The sequence below is a fragment of the Nannospalax galili genome, unplaced genomic scaffold (assembly GCF_000622305.1).
Source record: "Nannospalax galili isolate Female #2095 unplaced genomic scaffold, S.galili_v1.0 scaffold718, whole genome shotgun sequence".
Classification (NCBI taxonomy): domain Eukaryota; kingdom Metazoa; phylum Chordata; class Mammalia; order Rodentia; family Spalacidae; genus Nannospalax; species Nannospalax galili.
The window spans coordinates 890945-901759 of NW_008341417.1; the positions used below are offsets into that span (position 1 = coordinate 890945).

The window sequence follows — 10815 nt, forward strand, 5'->3', positions numbered from 1 at the left end:
AAAAAAGCCAACATGTACTGAGCAGGCAAGATAGCTTAGAGGGTTTCAAAAGCACTTGCTTATGCCAATTTGACAATCTGAGTTCAATGCCCAGAACCCACATAAAGGTAGAAGGAGAGAACCAACTCCACAAAGCTGTCCTCTGATAATGAACAGGCCTGCACACAAGCACTGATAATTAGTGTATGCACACATACACTAATAATAATATATATGACATTCTTCAAGAACTTTATTTGGATTAACTGACTTAGTCCTCATCACAGCACCTTCAGGGGAGTGCTGCTGCATATGCACTTGACAGATGCAGAAACAGGTGCACAGACCTTGTGTTACTTGCCCCACATCTCATCAACTGTGTCTCAGTCTGTTCAGGTTGCTATGACAAAATACCATAAACTGGGTGCCTTACAAACAACAAACCTTTGTGCCTCACAGTCCTGGAGACTGGGAAGTCCAAGTTCAAGGACTGAAGACTTGGCAGTGAGGCCTGTGTCCTCACTGCCTTCTCATTGTCAGCCCATGAGGTGGCAAGTGAGGGAGGGAGGATCACGCTTAGATCTAGGAGACATAAGACTTCAGACTTAGGAACTGAAGGCAGAGGGACTGGCCTGTCTGCTATAGCGTACTGGCTTCGCTGTTTCTTGACTTGACTAGAGGACCACGACGTCCTCCCTTTTCTGTCCTTCTGCTCCATTAGAGTTCAAACTTCCCTGAATTAGAAACTGAGTGGTACACAATTTCATATTCCCAAAGTTTATTCCAGAGTGGGTGCTTCCTGAATTTGAAATGAAATAAAATTTCCTTATGCAAAGACAGTCGCCTCTGAGTATTTAACAGCAAGGGCTCTGATTTGAGATGATGGCATGCTTGAATGTTGTGGACCTAGACATCATCTCACATGGACGATGCTCAGCCCGACTGGGGCAAAGCAAAGTCGAGAACAATGCAGACAACAACTGAAAAAAGAAAAGAAAAAGTAAATGAAAGGAAGAGAAGTCAAGTAAAATAGAAAGGGACAGTTTTGGAGCTCTGACTCTAGAGTGTTCTTCATGAATTCGTATGCCAGGAAAGTTCCTGAGGTACTATTAGAGTAGGTCTCAGGACTGAGTGGGCCCACTGACTGTTAACATCAAGACTCCAGTACTTACCGTCACGGCACTGAAGGAAAATGACAAGCTTATAAACACACAGAATGCGCAACTCTGTGGTTATTAGAGGATTCAAACCCAGGAGTGAGTGTGCATTCCATGTTGCCACATCCAGATTCAGCAAGGTTCTGAGGAAGTGGGTGCTTACACCCTGTTAGTTGGATATAGCTTTGGAGTTTCTATGCAAATCCCATCTCTCAGATTCTATCACTCAGAAATACCACCACCTGTTTGACAATTACATTTTCAAATAGGTTCATTCCAGCATCTTTCATAACAGTGAAAAACTGGAAGTTTCCAAAGTAAAGACATGACTTGAAAAATAGATAGTACACTCATCCAATAGTTAGAGGGCGGTGAAAGCAAATGCCATAGTCTAGATATGTTGACACAGAAACACCAGATTGGCAACTAAAAAATGAACCCTGGGCTCCATAAGAGACCTCTGGAATGCTGGTCCAGCTTTTTATCTACTCTGATGGGTCATGTTTGGGTCATACCAGCTACAAAGTTAAGTGGTTGATGAGGGGGTTGGAGGAGGGTAGAATTTTCAAAACGGTATCTCTGTGATTTCCCCCCTTCCTCTCTCCCTTCTTTTTTTTTTCCTTTATTACCAGAGGAACGCATTTTAACTGCTACAACAAAAACACCACAGACTGGAAGATTTCTGTCCTAGTTTGCTTTCTGTGGCTACAGTAAAATACTGACCAAACCTACTTGGAGAGGGGGCTTATTTGGCTTCTATTTCCAAGGCACAGTCTATCTTTGAGGGAAATCAGGCAGGAACCCAAAGCAGGAATCTGGAAGCAGGAACTGAAACAGAGAACATAGAGGAATGCTGTCTACTAGTTTCCTTCCCCTGGCTTAGCTTGCTCAGTTATTTTTCTTATACAGCCCAGTTCCGCCTGCCCAGAGATGAAACTGCCCACAATGGGCTGGGCCAGCTATATCAATTAGCAATCAAGAACATTCCTCCACAGATAGGCTTACAGGTTAGTCTGTCAGAGACAATTCCTCGGTTGAGGTCCCCTATTTCCAGATGACTCTAGTTTGTGTCAGGTTGACAGAAGCGATCTAGCACAGCTTATAAACTACAGATGTTTACTTCTACAGACCCAGGGGCCAGGGAGCCCAAGGTTAAGCCCCAGCAGATCTGGTGAAGGCCACCTTCTGCACAGATGGCATTTTCTCACTATTTCCTTAGGTAGCAGAGGGGCGAAGGAGAGCTCTCTGGCTTGTTTCTTTACTCAGGGCACCAAATGCAACTATTAAAGTGTCTACTCCCATAATCTAATCAAGGTCCCACCTTTTACTACCATCACCTTGGAGGCCAGGACTCTAACATAAGGGTTTTCAGGAGGGTGTGGGTACTCAGACCCTAGCAATGCATTCTCTCTCTCTCCCTCCTTTCTTCCTTCATTATTAACATTTTTTCCAAAGTTTGCAGTGTCTAGTAAAATTAAAATAGATGCTCTGTGCTGAGGTTTAATTCAGTCTGGGTGTGCTATGTGTCAAGCTGTGACAGAGTAACCAAGTAAGACCCGTTTTATACGGAGGAAAATTGAAAACAAACAAAAACAGCAGCGATAACAGAATCCTACCTGGAGGTGAAGAGGAAGGTCACAGGAAAGGGGATCTGAGCCTCAGCCTGGGCTTGGACTGGCAGCAGGAATTCTCCAGGACCACAAGAGCCTAACACGAAGGGTGGAGCTTTGGGGGCTGCTGTGAGTCTGCAATTGGAAAACTTCTAGGTGCTCAGGCTGTGTATTCCATCTTGGGATGGAGCACAGAAGCACAATCTAAGAGACAACCCAAGCTTAGCTGTTCTTGGGGGCAGCCCTGAGAGGGAGAGAGACGGAGGGAAGCTTTTTTGTTTTCTCTGCCCTGCTGAGGGATGTGACAGGGACTTCATCTGCATGGGCAGCACTGAAGTGCACAGAGGAAACCCAGCCAGTAGAAATTCCTGGGAAACTAAGATGCAGCCCAAATAGGAAATGCCAGTGAGGAGAATTCACAGTGCCAAGTTCAAATTCCAGTGTTCAAGCTGTTCTTCAAAAAACTGTTGCTGCTTGTCAGCTATAGATGGAACATTCTAGCAAGAGGTAAGTGGGGGAATACTCACAGTCCACCACATGACCTTTCAGCTCTTTTGTGGTTAGCTTGATGTTTCCTCCAAGCTGATTAACTTTACTTTTCAAATCTTTGAATTGATGAGGCTCAGGAAGGAAGTTTGCTCAAGTAGCAAACTACTCAAGGTCACACAGCTAAGGGAGAAAGGATGATATCATATAAAAAAAAAAACCTTTGCTGCTGGAATAATATAGACCTATTTAAAAATCTTTATTTTATGATTCACTATTTGGGTGACTTTGGGTAGTTTATTTTCTTCTCCAAATTCACTTCCCCATCAGAAGAATGTGGGTAATTTTGTCTACCTCACAAAACTGTGGACGCATGGAATGAGATGATAGTGCCCTGCTTGTCACCCATCATGCCCTTCCCCTTTCCCCTTGAGTCTCAGTGACTCAGCCTCATTTCACACAGAGGGGTGGAAATGCATTCTATTAAAACCCTTCAATCTCCAGTGGCTCCTAGGGGTGGCCACACTACATAGTTCTGACCAGTGAAATGGGAGTGGGTATCTTTCTGAAAAGCAGCTAATCATAAAGAAGAAAACAAGCCTTGTTGGTAAAAAGCCTTTCTTCTCTTCTTCCTTCTTGGAACAGGGGTGGGGTGGGGGTTGGGATGTGCAGCAGCTGTTTTAACAAAAGGGATGAGCTGGATCTCTGAGGGGACTCTTGGGCTAGCCGATAAACTCCAGTAGGTTAGTTAATTTAAGCAATTTGTCGCTGACTGTGTTCCTGATTGAGGAAGTAATCAAAGTGTTGACCCATAATCATACCCAGGAGATAGTAGCAATTTAGTTAAAGAAGAAGAGAGGAATTTGAAGCTCTGTACTATATATATATAATAACATTCTTCGGCTCAACCGTCCCCACTCCATGAACAAAGCCCTCGTTCCCTTTTCTCTGTCTTGCTCCCTTCCAAACTCAGGCATATAGATAGACCTCTGTACCCACAGAGCAATGTCAGTTGAAATGACATAATGTTTATAAAATCCTGAGCATATACCTGGAACAAATGAGAAACAGTGGGACTTTCCTTTCTTCGAGGAGACTTTTAAGAAGCCTCTGCAAGCCAGTCTTGCTAATTGACAAACACATGTGGAAAGTTTAGAGGGTGTCATGACCTGCTCCTTCAGAAACCCAAGCAGCTTTAGCAAAGCAAGGGGATCCTCAGCTCCTGCCTGGAGCGCTGCACTCAGGTTTCCCAAGCCCCTCCTCTGTGAACTCACATGTGAGGTTTGTCCCTTCTGTTTCACCTCATCTGATTTTTAACCATTTTTTTCCCTCTCCCACTGAAGGAGAGAATGGCACCTTGTTTAGCTCTGACTGCCTGGCAACCCTGTACACAGAGGGTACTCAGTGGCCAAATGAGTACCAAATCAGTACCCGGGAGTCTATTACAAGGAAGTTTTAGCTTTTCTCTGAACATGGCTGAGCCTTGCCTTGTTCAGTAGCTTTGCACATGTGGATTCCCTTCTTCCATCTACGCCTTCAGGACTTCTTGCTCCTTGCACCCACCACAAACATCACTCCCTGCAGTTCTCTGAGGTGCTCACCCTTGTACTTTTAAGGCATGTTTTCCTTCTACCATAGCACGGAACTATTATGATTTGTCTATGAGCTCTCATGCCTGCCAGACTGTGGGCTCTTAAAATAATTTAATGATTTTTTTTGTCATTAGTTGTGCAAGAAATAGGTTCTAAAGCTTGGTAAGTACCCAGAAATTTGATGAAGCTAATTACAGAAAATTTAGGCTTTATTTGCTTTTTCCCTGACACTAGTCCTGTATCATCTGGTATAGACATCAGGTGTCTACTGAGGGCCAGGCATTTTTATTATCCACTCTGCCTTCAGAATAACTATGAAGCATGTCCTTGAAGAGCTGTGACTTCATCGTGAAGACATACTGCACTTAGCCAGAACCTTTAGGGATGGGTATAAGCTGAAGTAATGGTTGCTTTAAAGCTTACCTCTGCGGTGACTGACTCGTAATGCTTTACAGCCTTAAGAACTTTAGGGAGCCCCTTCCGTGTCTATACTATGACATCCAGTTCCCAAAGCACCAGAACCTGACCTAACCCAACCCAATCAGATTATTTCAAACAGAAATATGATCTTTGGAATGGGTTGCTGAAGAGAGTGGGAGTTCGTGGTGGTGAGTCATGTTTGTGGCAGTCCTCCAGGGGAAAAGGCCATGAAGAATGCTGAGATACAGAGTGGCCCTCAGTCCTCCTATCTTGGTAGTTCAGCACTTCCTTTGATTCTCTGAGACACCCCCAGCATCCTTCCAATAAATTTCCCCTTTGCTTAAGCTAGACAAAGTTTATTTCAGATGCTTACCAGTTTTTTTTTTAATATCATAACCAATATGTCTATGTCCCCAAAGAATTTCCTGTTTGGTCTTCTGAAATGGTCAGGATTTGTACCAACTGCAAGTGACAGAAAATCCACATTAACAGTGACTTTAAAATGACCAAGTTTATTTCTCACCGTTGAATACAGGCAACCAGAACTAGTTACTTGAACCATAGAGCTCCAAGTACCCTCTATAATGCTACTTCACCATGGGAGGTGACTTCTATCCTGTGGACCAAGATAGCTTCCATCCAACATTTCTTTAGTTCAGCTAGTAGCAAGAAGGAAAACACGTTTCACCCTTTGGAAATGTGTCTCCCAAACTGAACACAGCACCTTGAGCATGCTAAGGATATACCTTCAGGCTTTAATTGTTTTGTCTTATGTCACAGTTTTTCATGACTCACATAAAGAAATATGGCAGCACTGCTTTCAAGCTTGAGGAAACGGATCCAAAGCACATTGACAGACCTAAGAAGTTACCTAAGCTCATGACCCAGACAGAACCCTGGCTTGCAAGGAGTGTGACTGCTGATCTAAGAAAGAGATGGAAGGCAACTCAATAGACAGGAAATGATCTCAAATTCCCAGAGGAAGTACACAGGCCTAGGAAACCGGGAGCCCAGGATCACACACAAAGTAGACAATAGTCAATTCAAGCAGACACTGAGAAATGTTCTAACCCTCATAGAATACTCCCCTTGACCAATCAAAGCTTGGGTACTACTGATAACTTTTACCTTTTTCTTAATTCTCATAGCCAACCATATCTGTGTTCAGTTTATTTTGACTTAGAAATATCCCCAATTCATTTACGTCTTGTGATCTTTTTTCCAATAACATACCTCAAGCCCAAATAATCGCTTGCTTGCATTAATGTAGTTTCCTGTTGGACCATTATTTTTCCCCCTAGAGACCATTTTCCAAACTTCAACTTGCAGCACTTTTCTGAAACACCAACTAGATTATGTTATCCATTCAGGTACACTGTTCAATAGCTCTTTCATTCTCCTAGAGTTAAAATATTAACAAGACCTTGTATCACTCAGCAATCACACATCCTTTCAACTTCGCCTCATCCCATTCCTCTTCTACCCTCCTGACATTTCATTCCCTAAATTTCTTAATTACATAGGCTTTTAAACATGTGCCTTACTCCTAGCACCCCCTTTACTTCCCTCACATGATTCTTTCCTTCTTACTCATCCATTAAGGGTCTACCCAAAAGTCATCATCTCACACAGAAAGTCTCGATGCCCCTGTTCTTGTTTGGGTTAGAATGGGTATTTCCCTTTAGCTTCTAATACCTTTCAGGCTTATCTGCAGTGCATTGTTACTGTGATGCATGAATACTTCTACGACATATGCCTATTCACTCCAGTGTATGATTTTTTTAAGGACAAAGCTGTATCTCACGCTGTATGGGAACCTCAGTGCCTACCGCAGAAGCTGGCAAAGATGATGCTGAAGGCATGCCCATAGAAGAAATGAATGCCTGAACAAGGCCAGTTGTGTGTAGAGAACAATGAGATTATTGACTTTTTGTCTAGATGCCACACTTCTATTAATACAGGACTATTATACTTTTCAGATTTATTTTGTTCTTGTAGCATGCCTATCTCTTTCTTTGAGTCTTAAAGTTTACACTTTGCTAATATAACCTCTGAATTTCCATTTAAGGCCATGACAGACTCCAGACATATTCTTCATCATAAGCAAGAAGAACACTGGGAAAAATGGCAATAACAACGGTTTTCAGATATCACGCAGCAGACAGTACAGTATCATGATTCCTAAGAAAAACGAATTGAGGGAAGTCCCTTGGCCTTCTGCCTGGAACCTCATTCTGGACCATTGAAAGACATTTAACCATAACTGGTAAAGTAGAAAGTCTGCGTGGATCATCGGAGACATTCAGTAGAAATCTTAAAGGTTGGCATGCCTTGGCAGGGGATGAAGCCTAGAGTGAAGCTTTTCTAGGTTTGTAAAATATTCTTTAAAAAAAAATCTTGGAAAGATTAAGATGATCAGCAAGTAACTTATCTGCCTTCCTGAACAGAAGTTTAACCTTCTTTAAAAGACCATACATTACCTTTTTTGTTGCTGTGACTAAATACCTGTCAAAAGCAGTTTAAGGGAGTAAGATTTATTTTGGCTCATGGCTTGAAGGGGTACAGCGCATCATGATGGGGCTCCATGGCAGGGGAGCCTGTGTTTGGGATGTCTTACTGTCTCACATCTCCAGGGAACAGGAAATAGTGACAGGGCAGGAAGTGGGGCTGGCTATATACCTCAAGGCCCACCCCCCATAGGTGAGATATGTATTCTCAAGAAAGAATCTTGCAGAAAATGAAAATCTTTCAGAAAATTCTGAAAATGAATCTTTCAGAGATTGAAAAATATAAAATGTGTTAATAAAACTCTGGAAATATTAAGTGTACATTACATATTCTAAGAGAAATGTTAATAAACATGAATATTGTCATAATATTAATGTTGAAAATGAATTATATAGAAGAAAGTATTTCAAAAGTATGAAAAGCGTCTCAGTGACCTGTGGGACAATTTTCAGGGATCTAATAGAAGAGTTCCAGCAAGAGAGGCCAGATAAGCAGAAACTGAAGAATATTTGAGAATATAATGACTAAAGGTTCTCAAATGTGATGAAAGTATAAACTCAAAGAACAAAATAGCAAAGAAAACTTCACTAGGATGGTTAATATTGTCAACTTAAAAGGGTCTAGAATTACCTAGAAATTGCCTCAGAGCAAGCCTATGAAGGATTATCTAGATTAGCTTACCCTTGAGCAAGTCTGTGAGGAATTTTCTTAGTTAGGTTAGTGGAGGTGGGAAGACACATTAACTGTAGCAGGACCGCTCTGTGGGCTGGGCTTCTGGTCTGAAAAAAGAAGACAGCTGCGCTTAAGCATTATCCTTCTCTGCTTCCTGACTGTGGATACAAGGTGACCAGCCTAATGCCTGGGCTTCTGCACCATGGTGGTGGGCTGTACCCTGAGCCAAAAACACACTATTGCTCCTTTAAGTTGTCTGGTTGTCATATCACAGAAAAAGGACAAATAATTTATTCAGAAAATTGGAACTGAGAAGTGAGGTCATTGCTGCGATAAACCTGGCATATGGTTCTTAGGCCTTTGGAACTTACATCCAGAATACAGAAGAATTTGTGACTTTGGGCTAAAGAAGCCCTTGAACGCAGAGCTTAATGGGCCATTCTGGTGGAAGTTTAGAAGACTAGAGGACCAAAAGAAAGAGGGGCTGTGAAGGCCCTGTTCATGAAGTTTCAGAGGAGAACAAGAATTCTATCAGATAGTGAGCTAAAGGCCATTTGTTTGATATTCTGACAAAGAATCTTGCTGCATTTTGTTTTCATGGGTATTTATTCATTTATTTTATGTGTATGAGTGTTTTGCCTGCATGTATGTGTCATGCAATGTGCATGGAGGCCAAAAGAAGGTGTCAGACCCCCTAGAACTTGAGTTAAGGATGGTTCTTAGCTGCCATGTGGGTGCTAGGAACTGAACCTAGGTCTTCTGCCAGAGCAGCCAGTGCTCTTTACGACTGAATCATCTCTCCAGCCCCTGACTGCATTCTGCCTGTGTCCCAAAAACTTGAAACTAATTAAGGAGTAATGGGTTAATTTCTTTGGCAGAGGAAATTTCAAGTTAGCATAGCATTGAGGCTGTGACACGGCTACTGCTCAGTGCTCTTATTCATATCTAAAGAGAGAGAGAGAGAGAGAGAGAGAGAGAGAGAGCAAAAATATTGTTAAAAATGTGAAGTTCAGTATGGAAAGTTGTGTAAGCAAGTTTAAAATTGCAGACAAAGAGAGTATGAACAAAGCATCTGTAATTGTTAAAGAGAAACCTCACTCTCTTCATTGGGAGAGAAGAAAAGGTGCCCTGAAGTCAAGGCCCTACCCATCAAAGGTTCCAGTTGGTGAAAATGCAAAGTTATGTGAAAGGAGAAAGGGTAAACTAAGAATGGCACAGAAGGGCTTCCGTGCCCCAAAACATCTGCCTAAGAAAATGATACTGCAGATTCAAACACCAAAACATACAGAGGCCCCTACTGCTGTGGTCCAAAAAGGCCAGGCTCCATTCCAAACTGGCAGCATCCTCCATTAGTACTGTTTCTTCAAGCATGAAAGATAGAAGATTAAGGGAGGGGTCACAGTTTTGCTCTATAATTTCAGAGAGCTGCTAAGGGCAGGTGCTATGTGGTAGGGTCAGAGACTGAGCAGGGAGGCCATTTTGTGAAGCTGTGAAAGTCAAGCCTAAGTTGCAGTGGAGACCCAGGGATGTTGAAGATGCCAGAACCGTGGGCTGTCTGCTGAGAAAGACTGCAGGCACAGTCCAAGAATGAGGCCTTGTGGCAACCCAATTGGAGGAGTCCATCAGGAGCCCCCGACACCATACATGGGGCTATAGAATTTGATATTTTACTTGCTGGGTTTCAGTTTTGCTTTGGTCTGCAGTCAAGTGCTCTGCCCCTGAGCTATTCCCCAATTGCTTCGGTCTGATAATTCCTTGCTATGCTCCATTCTTTCCTTTTGGAATGTGAATGTTTATTCTGTGCTATTTATTTTTAACTACATAACTTGTTTTTGTTTTTAGGATCTCAAACAGGATATTGCCTTTAGTTTCAGATGAGACATGGACATTGGACTTTCAAAAATATTGGAACTAGTAAAAATGATGGAAACTTTTGATGTTGGACTGAATGCCTTTTGCCCAGGAAGAAGGTTATGATGAACACGATGTATTAGAGTGTCAGGTTGACAAAGGGTGGAGTTGTGTTAATCAATATCCAGAATCACCTAGGAAAGAAGCCTCTAGACATATCTTTGAGGGATTATCTTGATTAGGTTAACTGAGATGAAAAGATCTGTTCACTTTGGGGTCCCAGGCTAAACACAAAGGAGAATGCTGAACAGAAGCATTCATTGTGAGCTGTGAGTATAAAGTGACCAGGGACCTCCAGCTCCTACTGCCATGATGTCCTCATCATAGTGGACTCACCATGGAACACTGGGGAAGTGGGAATAGAAAGAATGTAAAAGCCAGAGGATGGGAAGGAGTGCTGCGAACTGCTGCCTCCAGGGCATGATAATGCTATTGCCATAATGGACTCACAGCAGTGGGAGTACTTGCTGGGAGACGGAG

The 10815-nt window shown here is 42.6% G+C and overlaps 2 long non-coding RNA genes across 2 annotated transcripts in view; one reads left to right on the forward strand and one right to left on the reverse strand.

Moving 5' to 3' along the window:
* Positions 1 to 3061, reverse strand: part of LOC108491024 — a 7890-nt gene extending 4829 nt beyond the window's left edge. Inside the window, exon 1 of the long non-coding RNA XR_001872525.2 lies at positions 2753 to 3061. This is a non-coding gene — a long non-coding RNA (uncharacterized LOC108491024). The remainder of the gene's footprint in view (positions 1 to 2752) is intronic.
* A 96-nt stretch (positions 3062 to 3157) lies between these two features.
* On the forward strand, positions 3158 to 10602 carry LOC115071019. The gene is made up of 3 exons (XR_003850118.1): positions 3158 to 3253; positions 7313 to 7612; positions 10267 to 10602. It is a non-coding gene; the product is annotated as an uncharacterized LOC115071019 (long non-coding RNA).
* Positions 10603 to 10815: the final 213 nt, after the last annotated feature.